The 15,855-nt window shown below is 38.1% G+C and overlaps 1 protein-coding gene and 1 pseudogene across 2 annotated transcripts in view; one reads left to right on the top strand and one right to left on the bottom strand.

Annotated features, from left to right (window-relative positions):
• Positions 1 to 15,855, bottom strand: part of Slc1a3 (solute carrier family 1 member 3) — a 75,185-nt gene that overhangs the window by 34,825 nt on the left and 24,505 nt on the right. The window contains exon 1 of one of the 2 annotated variants that reach the window (XM_021261494.2): positions 15,578 to 15,600. The exons of the other annotated variant lie outside the window; for it this stretch is intronic. The gene's annotated coding sequence lies outside the window, so the exon portion shown is untranslated. Of the gene's footprint in view, positions 1 to 15,577; positions 15,601 to 15,855 lie in introns of those variants that run through there. 2 annotated transcript variants of the gene reach the window in all.
• Positions 6,680 to 6,754, top strand: LOC147824512 (U2 spliceosomal RNA; annotated as a pseudogene).

Raw genomic sequence — 15,855 nt, 5'->3', positions numbered from 1 at the left:
CTTGAATTTTTTATTCTCATAGTTTGCTCTGTTGAAATCCTAGCAACATTTGAAGCTAAGTTATTAATGCAGCAAAGGTCATGAGAGATCAAAATCCTACACTTTCCCTGAAAAAGTCTTTTCAATGTATGTGGTTGCAGGGAAAAAAAGCAAGAAGTACTATCTCTAAAGACCAATTACACTCTGAGCCTGCTCATGACTAAAAACTTTCAAGTTTGCATGCTTTGAATGTGGATTTAGACAACTTGTACATACGGAGACTGATACCGGTACCTCAGTGTCATAAGAAGGCTAGAGATTATTTTACACACTGTGGTTGTGAACAAGATTCATCAAACCCATAAATGCTTTCCAAGGGCAGCTAAAGGTTGTAAAAGCCAAACTCTCAAACCATTCGGAGGAGTGTGGGATCTGGTTCAGATGCCCATGGGGTTGTTCCAAAAATGGTAGATTCCATGAGTTTAAATTAAGTACTGTGCTCCAGATTATACTGATCGTTAGTAAAAAGGTCTCTTGAGGGCTGGGGATGTAGCTCAGTGGCACTGTGCCTACCTGGCAAGCACAAGGTCCTAGTTTGATCCCTGGTACCAGGAAAAAAAAAAGGTCTCTTGATACAAATCTTAAATTTCCTTCAAAAGACCCTACAATGAAAATTTGGGATCTCTGCCTTCATGCACCCTGCACTTGGAGAGGAGACTCTGGCGTGGGGCCTGGAAAAGCAAGTTACAAGGTTAAAGAAGGTCCTGCCTGCTGGTAAGAACTGAACAGAGAAACTGTATTTTCTTCATTTTCTTTCAAAATGGAGACAGTGCATTAAAACAAAACACAACAGAGCAAAACTTAGCAGGGCACAGTGGCACAAGCCCGTAAGCCCAGCACTCTGGGAGTCTGAGGCAGAAGGATCACAAGTTTGAGCCTAGCATGAATAACTTCTTATTGACCAAAAGACGTCTTATAATGAAGAAGGAGAAGGAGAAGGAGGAGGAGGGGGAGGGGGAGGGGAGGGGGAGAAGGAAGAAGAAGAAGAAGAAGAGGAAGAGGAGGAGGAAGAAGAAGAAGAAAAAGAGGAAGAGGAAGAAGAAGAAGAAGGGGAAGAAGAAGAAGGGGAAGAAGAAGGGGAGGAGGAGGAGGAAGAAGAAGAAGAAGAAAAACAAGACACAACAGTGGTCCCGAGTTCGATCCCCAGTACCAAAAACAAAACAAAAACATCTTGAAGTTACTGCAATAAATTATGATACAAGAAACTGCTCTAAAGTCTAGTAGTTGTAGCAACTGCTTCCTTTTCTCAAAAACTGATTTCAGCTCTAAAATAAAATAAATTGATCTCCAGACTCTTGATGTTCATTAAGAAAATCTGATCAAAATTTGATGCTGACAAAAGTCCCCAGCCATGCCAGGTGTGGTGGCGCAAGGCTGTAATCCCAGCACTCTGGAGGCTGAGGCAGGGGGATCACCATGAGTTCAAGGCCAGCCTGGGCTACATAGTGAGTTCAAGGCCAGCTTTAACTACATAGCGAGATCCTGTCTCAAAAAAAAGTTCCCATCCATGGAAGAATCACTGATTTTATCTTAATTTTTTGTAAGTACTTTTCAGTGTAATTAAACTGATAGGTAGAATGGTATTTGGTCTCTCTTCTCTCTCCTCCTCTCTCTCCACCCCCTGCTTCTGAGTAATGTTTGGAATCATTTTGAATGCCCAAGGAAATATTATCCTTAATAAAAAATATTTGAATTTAAGAGTATCGTGATTGAACATCAAAAATGAAAACATTTATTTGGAAGGATCAAATATGCTTTGTACCAGTGAAATTCATGGCAGTTAATTTTTTCTTTAATACATTGGGAATAGTTAAATTATTTCATTCAACTTTCTCTTAATAGATTGGATTATGAATGTTATGTGTCTGAAAATAGAAATTGATCAAGAGTGTTTTTTTGACAACTTGCAGTGCTCAGAGTATTTTAAGAAGAAAATGATCAAATTACTCTTATTTGAAACTAAAACAAAACAAAACAACAAAAGCCTACACATTTCCAATAGTGTAATTAAAGAAAAACAAATGAAAATGTATTTATAAGATTGTGTCACAGAAGACCTGTGTTCATTGGAATAGATATAGCTTGGCTAATGACCCTGGGACTTTGGAATAGAGATGATTTCACTTAGAAACATCTTATGAAGCTGATCCCATCCTGACCTTTATATCCAGTAGCACAATTAAAGTCCAGTGAAGGCTGCATACTTTTATTTTTTATTTTATTTATTTATTTTTTCTTTTGGTACTGGGGATCGAACTCAGGGACCTTGTGCTTTCGAGGCAGGTGACAGAACGACTGAGCTAAATCCCCAGCCCACGGCTGCATACTTTTAAATTCTTGCCACCAGTTCTGCTTCCCCCACGTCATGCTCTTTGTATTCCACTGAGGCAGGAATAACATACCCATAAAATTCAAGTAATCTTTTTCTCAGAAATAGCCCTTTCAGCATTTTTGTGGGTACTGTACTATTGAAAGAGAAAATTTTCAGAGACTTAGGAACCACATGGTAGAATTCTTTCTTCAAGACCACACATATGACAATGCAGTCTTTTTCTTGGGAATAATCTCATGTTCCACTAGGCAGGGAAATCAGCAGGGACAAAGGCTCACAGACCCCTGTGCCCGTGTGACCCATATGTGCTGAGAGCTTGACTGCCAGGCATAAACAAAACGGGGACAGGATCTCTGCCTTCATGCAGCTTGCACTCGGAAAGGAGACTCTGGCCCTGAGCCTCCAAAAGCAAATCACATGGTCGAAAACAGAGCCGACACACAAACCAGAGTGTGGTTTTGTCCAACCATGGCTGAACAAAGCCTTACATTTATCTTTCCAAAAAGTTTGAGATGTTTTGTTTACTTCTTTGAGGGTTTGTATTTTATTATGTGCCCTGTGAGGATTTCAACACTGAAAAGATAATCTGTAAAGCAAAATAAACAAAGGAAACTAATCATCACTGAAAAGAACTAGCCCTTGTTATCAAGGATGTTCCGTGCGATACTCCATCAATGTACTTTAACATATCCTTGGTCGGACTAATAATTCATACTATCTTCAGCAATTTCGCCAATGGAGCTTTTGAAGGAGCACAATCCTGTCTTCCTTGCTATCAACTTCCAAAGACCCAATCATGTTTGTTTTCCCTTATCAACATAATTTTATTTTATGAAAGATTATTCAGTAGCTTAAATTCAGCTCCCACCAAAGAATCTTTTGGGGGTTTTCTTTAATGCACACAAGGGAATGACTTACAATTAACACATACGTTATAGTCAGCTTCTGTACTTGTGAATTCTTCATCCAAGGATTCAACCACCATGAATAGAAAACATTTGGAAAACAAATTTTATTTGTACTGAACATGTACAAACTTTTGGGGGGGGGCATGAATCCCTAAATAATAAAGCATAACAACTATTTATATAGCATTTACATTGTATTAGTTATAAGTAATCTAGAGATGATTTAAAGTATTTGGGAGGATGTGTGTAGGTTATAGGCAAACAGTGTGCCATTTTACATAAATGACTTGAGTGTCTGCACATTTTGGTAAGCAAGGGAGTTCCCAGGACCAAGCTGCCATGGACACAGAGGGATGACTGCACTTATATATCTAATGAGGGATGTTAATGCCAATGCAAAGAGATGCTTGGGCTGTAGTTGTACTCAGGAAGGAAAATTTAACAATAACATGTATTATGATAAACTGACTCCCCAATCAAAAGTAAATTCTTTGCAGCTTCTCCTAGGAACTCAAGAAATGAGACAGAAGCTGAATGAAACAACTTCTCAAGTGACTGAGAATGGTGTGCTTAGGAAACCTTTCAGGTCTGCTTCACTTTGGTCTTTCCTGATTGAAGATCAGAAGTCAGTGAAAATCATTTCCTAAAGATGGAGCATTTAAGACTTGGGTTTGAGGTCTTATTAGTGCTTTCAAAAGTGGAGAGTCCTAAAAACACAACTTGAGGGGCATCTTTTTTGTTTTTGGTTTTTTTGAGATAGGGTCTCACTATGTATTTCAGACTGGCATTGAACTATGTAACCCAGGCTGGTCTCAAACTCACTGCAATCCTTTTGCCTCAGCCTCCCGAGTGCTGGGATAACAGGTGTGCACCACTAACCCAGCATTTAACCCAGCAGTTTGAGGGTCAGATACTCAAGTACAGATATCTATGAAAGGAAATATTTACTTTTTTTTCTGAATTGAAAATAACTGAAGGGATTATAATGCATAATAATAAAAACATTATAATAGCTATGTATTTCAACCCTATTGTAAAAGAACTACACAGAGCTTCTAGCAACAGGACTGCTCTGGAAATTGAGCTGTACTAGGAGACCAGGCAGCTTGTCAAATCCATTGCATCCTGGAGAGATCTGTACCTCACTCTAGTCTTAGCATCCATATTCCTTGGAGGACTTGGAGTGTGAAATCCAGGGATCCTCTCGCTGCAGTCTGTGTCTTCCTTACCCTCACCTTGGTACCAAACCACCTTCTTAGGTCAACCCAGGAAGTAGCTGAGAAAAGTCTTAACTTTGAGAAATATCTAATCACTGCCTGAAAAACTCACATGCTAGATAACCCAAGTTTTGGAATGGCTCATTTCAGAAAATAAAATCCAGGATAGAAAGGAAAACTATCTAACTCAAAGCAGTAAATAATGTGCTTTGAAAGCTTTGCATAAATCCTGTAGCTGCAGAAGGTTAGACTGATAAGTGACCATTTAGAATGCCCCTTTGAAAGCATCGGCGTTAAAATATTATACCCAGCTCATTGATTTTTAAATTTTAATTGTGGTAAAACTCTCCCACATAACCATATCGTTCAGTAAAATATATTCAAATTACTGTGTAACTTGCATGATTTTTATATATTACCATTATTATAATTAATTTTTGCAGTGCTGGGGATTGAGCCCAGGCCTTTGCGTGGTGAGCTACAGCACCAACCCTTTATTTTTAAAAATTGGCTTTTTTTCACTGTAAGCTGAAGAAATGAACACATCTTAAATTTTAATGGAACAAAAAGTTATATAATTTATGAGTTTAACATCTATATTTCAAAGGATTTCACCATTTATCTTAGTGTAGCCAAAGACAACATGAATTTTACCATTTTTGAAATATAAAATGCACAGTTTTAATTCTCAAACTACTTATCTTAGCCTTTGAAGTTTTAACTAAAACATGAAACTCTGCAAATAAAAGCCAGAGTCCTCCTATGCTTAAGACAAATGAAATGTATTTTTAATGAAGTGCCACTGTTTTAGACAATGCCATTCAATTACTTCCTTTTTTGAAGAAGGTGAAGTTTTATTTCATAAGTACCTAATAGAACAGAACCAGAAATTGTCATCAGTGTTTTATTGTTTTCACTATACTTTGTAACAAGCATTTCAGAGTGCTTATTTATAGTATTAACTAGTATTTATAGTATTAACTATAGTATTTATAGTATTAAAGAATCCTCAAGAGTGATCATATCTATGACTCATGACAAGCTTTATAGTAATTGCTGTATAACCCAGTGTCCAGAATCTTAAAAAAATTTTTAAGATTAAAAGTTTTAATATAGAAAGACTATTACAACTCAATAAAGACAACCCAACTAAAAATGGGCATAGGATCTGAAAAGATTCTTCCATGGAAATATAAAAATAATCAATAGCACATGAAAAGACATTCAACCTCATTACCATCAGAAAAATGCATGTCAAACCACAAGAAGACAATGCTTTATACCCACTGTGACAAATATATAATAACAAAATGACAGGTAATAACAAGAAATGGCAAGGTAATGGCAAGAAAATGGAAAAATTAGAATCTTCATACACTGGTGGTGGGGATAAAATAGTACAGCTACTTTGAAAATTGTTCTGGCAATTCTTCAAAAGATGAATCAAGAATTACTACATGACCAAGCAATTCTATTCCTAAATGCATACCCAAGAGAAATGAAAACATATTTCTACAAACGTTTGCAGCATTATTTATTATAACAAAATGCAAAACAGAACAAAATTCAGAACAGTTCATATGTCCACCAACTACTGAAAGGAGAAATAGAATGTGGTATGTCTATATGATGGATGGAATATTACTCAGCTATAAAAGGAATGAAATACTCGGACAGAGGATGTAGCTCAGTGGCACTGCACCTGCCTGGCAAGTGCAACATCCTTAGTTCCATCCCTGGTACCACAAAAAAAAAAGGAGAGAAATACGAATATATGTAACAACATAGGTGAACCATGAACCTTGAAAGCATTATGTTAAGTGAAAGAAGTCAGTCACAAAGGATCATATGTTGAGTGATGCCATTTATATGAAACATCCAGAATAGGTAGATTTATGGAGAAAGAAAGTACTAGATTACTGTAGTCTTAGCGCTGGGAGAGTGGAGGACTTGGGGAATGTTGGCCTGAGAATGCAGAGGATTTTTTTTTTTTTGTAGTGATGAAAATCTAAGATTGATTTTGGTTGTACAACTCTGTAAATATACTAAAAGCCATCAAATTATACACTTTAAGTGAATAAATTGTATGAATGTAAATGAATTCTCAGCAGGCCAGTTAAAAAATAAGTGCAATCTTGAAATAAGATAAACCTAGGTCTACCAATATCAAGAAATAATTTTAGATCGCTTCTCGGCCTTTTGGCTAAGATCAAGTGTAGAAATAATTTTAGAGACTTCACATAAATAAAAGACCCTTTTCAATTGCAATATAAGTTTCTACCTTATGAGGAGCAAAGGGATGTTAGTGGTGAGTGGCAAAAGGTATGATTCTAAGCCAGGGAAAGTCCAATATACTGCACTATAATGTACCTTTCACATAAGGTAAATGTGCTTTCTTGATGTATATAGCACTTCAGGCACTTGGGCTCATTTGGGAGTTAAAGTTCAGATGTTTATTTAACTGGAAATTACTTAGTGACTTCAAGTCAGTTCCCACAGAACATCTGTGTTCCATAAGCTACACTCAAATGTTTTCTCCTAAAGTCAAATAATGATGCCTTGTGTACAACATAGAAACAAAAGTAATAGATTAAATTTGATAGATTAAATTCACAATTTCAAGGTTTTTCACTATAGATTCTTCACCTTCTCTTGCTCACTATCTGTTTGAATGCTTGTAGAAAAAGAGCTTGAAAGTTATGAAGTATTACACTTAAATGATATTAGAAAATTTGAAATTATCAATTACTCTTAAATTCAATAGCTTACTGTATTTATGAAAATATGCTGGTGGTTTTGTTCTTATATTTCATAAGAGCCATATTTTCTCATATTTAATGTGACTACTTCACATAGAATTCAATATGTAAGCATTTACTAATTGTACTTGTAAGAATGTTATGAATTTTTAGTTTGAAAATTACTACACTGATGTCTAGCGCTAAAAGTATCTGGGGTCTGTGTTAAAGAAATGCTTTCAGATAAGTCACGTAGAGGGTCTAGATAAGACTAAAATTCTAGTCTCAAATGAAAAAATATGGCAAGATTCTAGTATAGAAGGTACAGATGTTTCCATTTTTTTCTTACATACTTAATGTGTAGTTTAGGTATGCTGATAATAAGAACTTTTTTGTATGAATTGCTATCTTTCAATTTGGCAAAATTTTGCAAAGTACTCTCAGGAAGTTAGCTTTAAAATAAAACTTCAGCTTTTAGGACACTCAGGAGCAATGCATTCAATTTATAGCTCAATTAGAACCATTCTAATATTAAATGTTATATTTACACCATACTTGGCTTCTAATGACCTTACTTTAGTAATTAATAATTCAGAAATAGAACACACATGTGTAAATAGTGAAATCTATTGCAAATCTTTTTGAAAGCACATAATATTGGGTAAAGTCCAATCATTCAGTGCTAAGGCATATCTGCACTTGCTAATATAGTAGAACAGCCACAAAACATTTTTTTTTACCAAGTAAAGCATGCTGCAGTTTACCAAGTAAAGCATGCTGCAGAACACATGATTCTTTGTTAACAAAATATTGTATCTGTATGTAAAGTTGTAAAAAAAAAGTGTGAAAGATTAACAGCTCACATTTTCTAGTAGCCACCATGTATTGGGCAGTGTTCTCAAGGCTTTATAGGACCTTAACAACATAGATATTTATAACAATGCGATGAGGTAGATATTATTTTTATCCCCATTTTGTAGATGAGGAGACTGAGGCAGAGAGAATCAAGTAGCTTGTCCCATGTCACTGAGTTGGGAAGTGGCCCCATTGGGTTTGGAACTCAGTTGGTTTAATCTGAACGCTTACCCACTACCCACACCCTGTTTCTCCAACAGGATTCACACTGTGGATTGTGGCCACCTCTCTATACTCTGTACAGTAGCATTTCACTTTTCACTTTATGCACATCAGTATTTATGCGTCATTTTTAATACACTGTGTATGGTTTTTGTAATTTAAAATATCCATTAAAATGGTATGCTGTCAGACAGTATGAACTATGCTCTGAATGCCATAAAGATATAGGAAACACAGTCCTAAGGGAAGCCTTTAATTTGGTTGAAGGAAAAGACATTTGCAGTGTGTGATGGTGACATACAAATAACAGCAACAGGTAGCCAGGGAGGGCATCCTTGCTTACTGCTGCAAACAGCAGGGACAACTTTACGGAAGGACTGAAAGCCCAACTGGACCTTGAAGGAGTTAAAGGATTGAGATGGAGCTGGGGAAGAGGTCGAGTCATGAGGCCAACGCATCAGGGGGAAGAATGAAGTGCTGAGGGCGTCAGAATCCCGAAAGAGGCAGAGTTTCCATCAGAGAAGCAGTGGGTTGTAAAGGGTCTTATTTGCCATATCAAGAATTCAGACTCTTCTCTAAACAGTGCAAAGACTATGCCAGGTAAATACATGGTATCCTCAAGAGGTCTTTGTGAGGATGACTGATAAGTTAATAGCAAATCACATTGCAGCAGTTCACTACACAATGGAAATGAACCTCTGCTTCTGGGAGTATCCTTCAGGAGAGCCTGGGGAAAGCCACAGAAGGCTCCCATAAGAGGGTCTATCTGAACTACTTATGGCCTGCAGTAAATGGGGACACCTGGCACTGTGACACTAGAAAACAAAGGACAGTGCTAGAAAAACTGTAAAGTGGTAATTCTCAACCCTGGTTGCAGTTAGAATGACCTAGGGAACTATAAAGAAACATTGATTCCCAAGACCCATTTCAGACCAACTGATTGAAGAGCTCAGTTATTTTCAGGCGAGGGCACCTGAATACTGGAGAAGCAGGGGAAGAGAGATGGCTGCGTTGTTCCTTTCTCCATCTTGTTTCCCTACTAGGCTTGTACCACCTGTCACTGTTACCCTGGGTATTACAGTCATGAGTCTCCACATCCAAATTATTAACTCCTAGAGGATAGGAATTTTGTCTTTTTTATTTGGGCATCCTTCAGTCCTAGAAATGTACCTGGTTTACTGAATGAAGCTGTTTGTTATGGAAGCATGGGTCTTTACATGACTTGGTCTACCTCATCAAAACCCAAATCTGCAAGAGGAAAAAACATTTTAAACTGGAGATGTAGCTTTGTGGTTTAAAGAATTACTCCCCAAGATTTCTTTTGTGCATGATGTAAAAAGCCAGGGGATTGCTGTACTCCCACTCCATTCTGCAACCTGGCCAGCCACAGCTCAGCCACCGGCCCACTCTCTGTGAGCAGCACCTGGAGAGACGGCAATGGAGGACCAGCCTGCAGGTCTCAAATGAACTGGGCTGAGGCTTCTTTACAGAGCTCCATGAGGTATGTCTGAGTCCTGAGACAGACACTCAGTTTGCCTTCAGTTTTCATGGGCTGGAAAGGCTCTTATCACAGTGTGTGACCAGTGTGTGGAATTCACTGCCCCAAGGAATCCAGGGCACCACGCACTGGGGCTGCGTTTCTCAGGGAAGACTGGGCAGTTGTATAACCAATGATAATATTTAGAATTATGCAGCTGTGATAAAGGAAATTGAATTCCATGCTGCAGGGCAGAAACCAATCCCCTCTGGTGGTGAGGAAGGAATTCTCTCTGGCTCCCAGTGTAGTTAGTGAATTAACTTTATGGTTTCTTTCATTTACCTTAATAGGAAACTGGTTGCAGCAAGGATCATAGATAAATGAAAATCATTGACTCTGGAGCTTTAATTACATGTCCTTGAAGAAATCTTTTTTGAATTTCATTTGTATGATGATATGATACAAATGAAAACTGCCAGAGGACAGCTATTCCTACTGCCAGCAGCTACCACTAAATGAGCACACACTATGTGCAAGGAATAAATCCTCACACTAATCCCATGACACTAGTGTTATCACCTGTTTTACAGAGCATGAAAAGGAAGCCTCACATCAGAGCCTTAACGATGAATAGTTTAAGATATTAAATTTCTCTTAAGTGATCTTGGCTCTCATTTTTGCAAGGCCTTAACAAACTTTACACAAGCTCAGGAATGAAGAATTGTCTATCTCGTCTTTTGATCTCTTGTGTTAAATGAAATGACAAAAACTTTAGTTTGCTCATATTGTAATTATTTCTCTGGAGCCAAAGGGCCGTATTTGAGGCCCTCAAATTCATTCTTTGCTTTTACAGTCATACCTTGGTACTGGAGTACTTTGAAACTCGTGGAATTTGGTATTCTATGCTTTTTGATAGAAAAATTTTGTCCTGGTACTTATCATGTGGTACTTCATATACAAGCTAAACCTGACTGTATCGATTGCCTTGTGACCTGTTATCTTTTCTAGCCAAAACAATTTGTTAGCTACTCATCTTGCCTCCTGGAACCAATGAACAACTGGTACTAGGGTACCACTGTATTCTCATTATTTTCTTAAGTAGCAGAGCTCTTTTCTGGTCACTGTAGCTTGTTGGTTTCAATTGTCATCAAGTCCCACAGTCCCCTGAATTAACTGGCCTCTCGATTTGAAAGGAAGCTGCCTAAATAATACTTGACACATTCCAGAACTTGTCACATGGAAAGAGTACCAGCAAGCAGGAGCTTGTTTTTCTAAGATTTGCTTTATTTTTGATGCTAAAAAGAAATGTTAGTTTCTAAGACAAATGGGTAATAAAGACCTCTTCCCTTTGGATGTCTGGGCAGAAGGTAGATAACCATTTGGAAGAGAAACTGCAGAAATGGCTGGATTACACCAGTGTTTTCCCCTGTAGGGGAAATATGTGGTTCTGGTAGTACAGAAACTCTTCCACTCTTTATATATTAAGTCATAGAACAAGTAAGAAAGTCATTCTTCTCAATTCTTATCACAGCGAAGGTGAAGTCTTCTTTCAGTGCTCATATGTATTCAACGCTTTGTAAGAATTTGCTAATCATCCCTCTTCTTTTTAAACTACAGAATGGGTGGTGTCAGGCTGTCTGCGCCTCTGTCAGGCAACTGTATCAATTCAGAATTTTTTAATACTGTAATTTATTATTTCCTTCAGAGGAATAAGGGACTTCCATTTTCTGGTAACGATTCGAAGCATGGTAAGAAAAGCATGTTAATTGAAAGAAAATGTTAAGAAAATGATATAGGGATGGAATCCACATTGGAAAATTCTTGATTAGTTGATTTTGGGATGGAGATGCTGGGGCTCTATGAAAATCAGAGTTGGGATCATGTTCTTAAAAATCATTCAAATTATCTCTTGTTGAGAGTGCAGAAAACTAGTGGAATTGGAATGGGAGTTTGCTTACATATATATTAATGAAGGGATTTGAGAGGGTTCCTTCTTTTTTTACCAACACACATTTAGGGACTGTATCTTAGTATTCAGGTAGTCCCTGTGTCTAGCTCATTGTCTGACATAGTAAATGACTGTGAATGAATGAAGGGATGAGTGAGTGCTGCAAGATGAATATCATTCCTTTTAAGAGCATACCTCCAGTGCACCACTGCTGTGCCTTTTGCTGTAATTGCTGATCCTCCTCTCTTACTTCTTTTACCAACAATATGCCCTACTTCACTCAGATTGCCAAAAACTACCCTCTTTCAGAAGACTAGGGTAACACCAAAGATTTCTTCTGCAGTAAGTTATTGAGGGAAATGCACATTTAGAATGGGAAAAAGCTCTAGTTTTCTAAGAAAATTCAGAACTAAGGAAGAGGCAATAGTTACGTCCACACAACACAACCAGATATGGTGTTTAATTATTATCCAGTGCATTTACACCATGCTAATCCATCCAAACCAACTCATATTTCTGGCATGAAATATCTAGTTTGGCTTACGATCCTGACCAAATCAATATAAATTGGTGCCAAAACCTTGTTTTATTGTGTGCTGTGTTGGCACAGAGACATTTTTCCTGTTTAAAAAAATAGATACTTGAGTACAAATGTAGCCATTAGGCTTTCTCCCAGCTTCTCCCTGGCAGCTTCTGGAATGCTAATATACACCAGGGATGTTTGGAAAGTTTGGAATTTCAATTCAGGACAAGGAGAACTAAGCTTCCAGGGACTTTAGAGCTCTAACTCACAAACACAGAGTTTCAAGTATGAAAATTTAACTTAGATTTTGCAAAGTTTAAACATGACTTTAAGGGTTGGGGATGAAGCCTTATGTCATGGTAGAGCACTTGCCTGGCATGCAGGAGCACTACAAAAAAAAAAAAAAAACACAACAAAACTACAACAAAACAAAAGCAGAAACAAAAACAACAACAACAAAACTCCCTAAACTGCAAAACTAACCACTCAAAAAACAGAAACAAACAAAAAACCCTTAACTGACTTTGGTAAAATTAAATATGTCACATGTTCCCTAGAATCTTCCAAAACAAAAGGGAATAATGGAATAATTATTTCATACAATTAACCTACTGTACAAACCACAGGACATTTGAATTTAGGAGCACTAAGTCTGTGAAGCATTTTCCCATTGTGAAACACTTTCTATGGGATCGTGATCTATGAGTTCTTACTATGATGTTCTTATCTTGTGCAGAAAAGCCCAGAAGCAATGCTGCACAATGTGGGCATACCCAGAAGATGGAGAAGAGAGCCTTCACAATAGCTATTTGTTTAGCCAGCAATAACATGGTATTCAGTAGCTAATTCCACCATTATGAGTTAAGCTTTAGCAAGAGACTGCCAACGGTTGAGTCAGGCAACATAAGAAACCCAGAGACAGCCTGATGGATATACAAGTTTAGCAGTGTGTTTCTCATCATGTAATACCAACATCCAAACTTCATTTCCCAAAGGTTGGACTGGGTGGGTAGATATTCTTTGCTTGGCTTATAGTGTTGTGAAGAGCATCAACATTTAAAATTATGGAAGACCTCTTAAAAATTTGAATAACTAAATTCTCTTGAAAAAAAAAAGGGAAGATTTGGCTCTTGTTGATACCTGGCAACAACCGGAGCTGATTAGCCTTATACTTTTCAGGTCCCAAAAGTCTCCTTGCCTCCCTTTTGTCCACATTATTCTGCACTGCAATCACTCCTCCCTTATCATCACTCTTGTCTCTGCTCCTTCTCCTGTGGAAGAGAAATATTTCTCTATATCCATGACTCTATCAAAGTAGGAAAACAAAAAGCACCCTGAAAGGGCAGCTTCATATATGTATGTTACCCCCTTGACAACTAGCAGCATTTAAGATTGCTTTTCCATTCCAGAATGATGGAGCCTTACTTTGTTTCCTGTCTAGACAACACATTCCTCAGTACTATCTCCCAATACACACAGAGATACTCCAAGGGCCTATGCAATTTGCTCAAGTCTCCCCCTCCCCATCCCCACTGGGTTATAACCTCCCCCTTTGGTTTAGAATCACTGTACTCAAAACCATGAAGGCAATTCTTACTGAATTAATCATTCACCCTAATTGATCACAAGTATCTAAATTACTACAATTTAAAAATTAGTCCTTTGAGACTAACACCTTAAAAAGATCTTTGACAAAGCTAAATTATGCCACTGAGGTTTTTTGTCTTAATACAGTCCTGAATAAGAGCTAAGATTATCTTAATTCTCCTATGTGGCAGAACCCCCAATTTGCAATTAGGTTACATTTAAAAAATTCATTCTATGTTGGCTGTTTGCATCTTCAAATTCCTTTCTCTTTAATAACAATATTGTAAATATTGATAATTTCTCCAAGCTTTGAGCAAAACATATTTTAACCACACAAAGGGATTGCATTGTAGTATTTTTTTCTGTAAAATTGTTCAACCAAATCTTATTCCTTCAATAAAGTTGATTATTAAGTATTACAAACACCATGGAATTCCACTTCAGGGTACATGTCAGCTATCCTGCCACTAAGGGGAAGTACCATTTTTTTCTAATTATATCACATAGAGGCTTTCTTCTCTTAAAAAGTAACACTATTGCCTGTCGGTACAATTAAGAGAAAGGAGAAACCTCTAAATACTGATTGCACCCTCGAAGAGAGAGTATAAAGGAATTCAAGGACCCCTTAGTTTGTGTCCAGGGAAACTTCAGATCTCAGTTAAGATGTCTTTCCAGCAGGGATGACAAGGAGGGATTCATTTTTCTCCTAAATAAAACATCAGATGTGGGTCCTGGCCTATAAATGCTTTCTGTGAAGAATTTGTTTCCAAGAAAAATGGATGACAAAGTAAAAGCGCACCCTCATGTCAGCATTTAGTACAGCTTCTGTGAGCAGAATTGTAATGACTATGATTACCTCTAGCCAGCAATGGACCAGCCCACTTTCACAAACAAGTACCCCAAATCATCCATTCTCTACATTTATGAGCAGTTCATTCTCCAATTAGAGATTGTATACGTGCAATTACTTGTTTAAGGTCTTGGACAAGTGGAAGCCAGCAGAGATCTGCAAGGCATTAAGGAAAAATCTAACCAAGTTCTGGCCAAGTAATGGCCAGCCCCTCCAACGCATGGAATGGTCAGAATGTTGCTCAGGACCTTTGAGTTGCACTATGAAGTTCTCATTACACAGAGATCTTGAGAGATTATAAACATCTTTGAGAACTCCTTGGCAAGAGAGGAAGAGATACTCAGAGACAGCTCACATAGAGGTGATGTGGACTGCCTAAGAGAGGACAGTGAGCCATAGGTGGAAAAGGGCAGAGTCAGTAATACCTGAGCTCTGGGCTTTAGCTACAAAACCAGAAACCATCTTGCTGGGGCAGTGTCTGTGGAAATCCCTTCTGCAAGTCAGAGATGTGCTGTGGGAAAGAGGAGAGTGGGCAGGAAGGACAGTAACATTTTTCCATAACTTCTTGGCTCTGTTTGTATTTGTCAATCATGTAGGCAAATGACTTTTTAAACCTTTTTCTATGCAGGAGTGGACTGTTATCTCAGTGTCACAGAAAATAGAATCCTATCCTGCAAAGCTTCTACTGGCTAAAAATCCAAGGGTCAATGGACAAAATATCTATCAGGGAAATCTCCCACCCCCTCCCCATTCTCCCACCAGTGTGAAAGGTAACAAGGGTATGTGGGGCAACTGAAGGAGGACATGAAATCATGCGGGTTCACCAGAAAAACAGAAAGTGTTGGTGGCAGCAGAGTTGGTGAGTGTGTTGTGGGCATTACCTCTTGATGAGGCTTCCAAGAAGGCTCCCGCTCAAGTCCTGGTGGCTCTGAGAACAAGCATTCTTGCATCAATAGCTAATAGGCTGTCCAACCAGATGTTATCTGGGTGGGATAAGAGGGTGAGAAAACAGACCTGTTGTACGCTGTTGTCAACTACATCACTGCGGTCAGAGAAGGCTGGTTGTGTGGTGTCTAGCAGGGCACCTCGTTCATGGTGAGGCAGACCAGATTACGTGGCTGTTTAAATCCATTTCCTCTTGTGATTGATAACATACGAG

The sequence above is a fragment of the Heterocephalus glaber genome, unplaced genomic scaffold, assembly GCF_053883595.1.
Source record: "Heterocephalus glaber isolate CG9 unplaced genomic scaffold, H.glaber_assembly_v1.0 deba00001538, whole genome shotgun sequence".
Classification (NCBI taxonomy): Eukaryota; Metazoa; Chordata; class Mammalia; order Rodentia; family Bathyergidae; genus Heterocephalus; species Heterocephalus glaber.
Note: the sequence above shows the minus strand (reverse complement) of the source record. Positions and strands in the feature narration are given on the sequence as shown.